The sequence below is a fragment of the Elephantulus edwardii genome, unplaced genomic scaffold, assembly GCF_000299155.1.
Source record: "Elephantulus edwardii isolate Elephantulus edwardi_28Jun2011 unplaced genomic scaffold, EleEdw1.0 scaffold00123, whole genome shotgun sequence".
Taxonomy (NCBI): Eukaryota; Metazoa; Chordata; class Mammalia; order Macroscelidea; family Macroscelididae; genus Elephantulus; species Elephantulus edwardii.
In genome coordinates, this window is record NW_006399873.1 from 4,743,998 (window position 1) to 4,748,001 (window position 4,004).

The 4,004-nt window shown below is 37.7% G+C and overlaps 1 pseudogene; it reads right to left on the minus strand.

The window, feature by feature from the left end:
• The window catches only part of LOC102872197, a 100,698-nt pseudogene that overhangs the window by 84,582 nt on the left and 12,112 nt on the right, over positions 1-4,004 (minus strand).

A 4,004-nucleotide genomic window follows, 5' to 3' on the forward strand; every position in this document is an offset into this window, starting at 1 on the left:
ATACTTTGCTTTGTCTTCCTGTGTTGCCCTTTGAAACCCTCTGTTCAAGTCCTTAATTGCCTCCTTTTGCTTTGGCTTCTCAATGCAATATTAAGAATACTAAAAATTAATATTAAGCAATATTAAGAATCTCATCTGACATACACCTTGATCTTTTCTTCCTCCTCTGTCTTGGTATTATCCAGGATGATATTCTTGATGTCCTCCTACAGCTCTTCTGATCTTTGCTCATTAGTTTTCAAAACCTCAAACCTCTTCCTGTGATGGTTTTGAAAATCTAGTGGGATAGACTCAAAGTCAAATTTTGTTTCCTGTGGATTTGTTTTAATCTTCTTTACCTTTAGCTTGAACTTGCATATGAGTAGTTGGTGGTTTGTTCCACAATCAGCACCTGGCCTTGTTTTCACACTTGATGTCGAGATTCACCAGTGATCCATCCCACAAATGTAGTCAATCTGATTTCTATGCATACCTTTAGCTGAAATCCATGTGGACATCTACCTGGTCAAGTGAATAGAATTGATCCATATTTTTTCTCCTTTCCAAGAAAGGTGATCTAACAAGATTTAGAAATTACTGAACAACATAATTATTACATGCAAGTAAAATAATTCTGAGGATCATGTAAAAAAAAAAAAAACAGTACACAGAGAACTCCCAGAAGTTCAAGCTGGATTTAGAAGAAGCTGTGGTAACAGAGATAACATTGTTTATGTTACATGTATCCTTGCAGAAAACAGTGACAAGCAGAAGAATATCTATTAATAGTTTATTGTGCATACAGAGTTATTCGACTGTGTGGATCATAACACATTATGGCTAATACTAAGAATACTTGGAATTTTAGAAAATTTAATTGTGTTTGTGTGAACCCTATACCTAGATTCAGAGTCTTTTTGTGTGAAACAGCAAAGGAATATGGCATGTTTTAAAATTGTGAAAGATGAACATCTGGGTTGTATCCTTTCTCCATTCCTATTTAATCTATATACTGAGAAAATGAAGAGTGGGGCTTTATGAAAAGGATATGGAAGCCAATTTGGAGGAACACTCATCAATAACCTTCTTTATACAGAAACATACGCTTGCTTGTTGAAAGTAAGAAGGATTTGAAACAGTTACTGCAAAAGATAAAAAATTGGAGCTTTAAATATGGATTGCATCTCAATGTCAAAATGTAAAAATTCTCACCATTGAACCAATAGGTAACATCATGATAGATGGGAGAAAAGATTGAGACTGTCAACAACTTCATCTTAGATCCACAGTCAATACAATTGGTACTAGCAGTGAGGAGATCTGGAGACATACTGCAATGGGAAAGTCTGTATTCAGGGACATCTCCAAGTTACAAGTTACTGAGAAGCAATGATGTCAGTTTGAGAACTAAAGACCATCTGATTCATGTCACGTTCTTTTTAATTGCATAGTATGCATCTGAGAACTGAACAGTGACTAAAGATAACAGAAGAATATATGCCTTTGAATTCTAGTATTGGAGAATAGCACTCCATATCCCATGAACTCCCAAAGAACAAAAATATATGTCTTGGGGAAGGTGAAGCCAGAGTGTTCCTTGGAGGCAATGAAGAGTACCAGGAGAGGTTATTCCTTTGAGAGGGATATCATGATTAGGAAGGTTGAGAGTGAAGGAGAGGAAGACCATCAGCCTGTTGGATTATCATAGTGCCTACAGCAATGAATTTGAGGGTGTAGAAGATTGGATTGCATAGGATAGCACAAGGTTCAGATATGTTGATAGTATCATTAGGAGTCATACTCAACTAGATATCACCTAACAATACAAGTCACCAAAGAACTGATAGTCCTGAAGAAAGTACTCAAGTTGCACTGAACTCATTGTATGAAAACAAAGTTTTAAGATTTGGTTGAGATTAAAAAAAAATCCTAAAAGACTATGGGAATTACTAAATAATATAATTAATATATACAAATAAAATTGTGTTGAATATAATTAAAAAGCAGTTACATCAGTGTTTTAAATGGGAGCTTACTTAAAACAGGATGTTATTGCTGAGGTAAGATTTATCTTGGTTGAAAGCTGAGAATACCAGAAAGGATTTACTTGTATTTATTGACTATACAAAGACATTCAATACTGTTGATCACACCAAATAATAGGACATATTAGTGCAAGTATAGAACCTTAGAAACACAATTAAGGATCAATTATAAGGTGATTCTGAGGAAATGGTAGTGAAAGAATGGCAATATGGTTTTTTTTAAAGTTTAATATTACACTAGTTTATTGGAATTTATTGAAATAGTTTATTGGAAAATTGGAATACATTGCTTTTCACACTAGACTCTTCCACTTTCCCTCAAACCAACCCCTCATCAACTGTACAACCCCATGATTAATCCTCCCACTGACAGGGAATGTCAAAAGGACACACTGACAAAGGAGATCGAACAACTGGTTTTGACGAAGTCTGTGGGAATATAACAGTATAAATAGGAATGTAGGCTATATGGTAGTAAAAAACAGACCTCAAAGAATGTTGCAGAACAACAGACTCAAAGACAAGAGAAAGGAGACAAAGGAGATGGCCAAAAGTCACCATACATCCATTAGAAGACATTCACTCATCAGCTGTTTAAACCCCACTCCCTGCTAACAAAAGATAAATAAATCCTTTTGTAAGATTAAAATGGTGTCAGTCTGTCTTGAGCTGTTCGTAGTCTGTGATGAACGTCTAATAATCTTCAGGTTTTTTTCTCTTGCCCTCACTTGGTATTGGTGTCTTTTTTGTATCTCTGAGTCAGAACTTTCTAGTTCTTACTCAAAGAGGCTCCTGGACCTCTTCTGGAAATGATACCCTTGACACCATCGCACACATCCTCATCCCTCTACCTCCAGGCTCCCTCCTCCTTGGATCTTTATACTCATTCTTCAATAATGGTTTAATACAATATTTGTCCTTGTAGGACTGTGTTAGTTCACTCAGCATAAGGCTTTCCAGTCCCACCCGACTGAGGTAATAATTTACAAATTTTAACACACTTAGTTATGCTCACGGGGAAACTGTACATAGCCTAAAAGGAAGCCATTTTAACAGAAAAAGATAGTGTTCTGTGGTTTTAAATCTGAAAATATGTGCATTAGGGTTGTATACTGTCCATTTCTTCCTTAACAATATCTAATAGTCCTACATTCGTAGTTCTCCCATTCCATGTCCCAATCACCAGTGTCTGCTTACAACTATTCCTCTTCCTTTGTATTTCCATACTTGGAAGCTCAACATCAGTTGCCCTTTTTGTTAGCTACATGTGTTGTGTTGTTGTTGTTGTTGTTGTTACGTGCTGTCGAGTCGCTTGCAACTCATAGCAACCCTATGTACAACAGCCCTAAACCCTGCTCTATCCTGTGCCAATCGTACTGCCTCTGACACACCCACCCAATTACCCCAGTCACTGAATCAGTCCACCTCATAGAGGGTCTTCTCCTCCTGTTCTGTCTCTCTACTCTACCCAGCATGATGTCCCTCTCCAAAGACCTGTCTCTCCTTGCAACATGTCCAAAGTATGTCAGACGAAGCCCCAGAATCTTTGCCTCCAAGGAGTAGCCTGGTTTAATCCTCTCTAGATTGAATCTGTTTCTTTTTCTTGGCAGTCCATGGTCCATTCAATACTCTTCTCTAGTACCACAGCTCAAAGGCATCAATTCTCCTTCTGTCCTCCCTAGTCATTGTCGAGCTCTCTGATGCATAACAAGCAATTGCAAAGACCATGACCTGTATCGGGCACACCTTCATCTCCAAAGAGACACCATTGCTCTTGAGTACTTTAGATAGCTCCCTAACAGCAGACTTTTCCATCGCAAAACGTTTTTTGATTTCCTGGCTGCTGGTGCCAAGAGTGTTAACTGTGGAGCCAAGCAAACTAAAGCTGTGTACAATCTCAATCTCTTCGCCATCCATCCTGATGCTACTGATTGGTCCAGTGGTGAGAATCTTTGTCTTCTTGACATTGAGCCTCAGTCC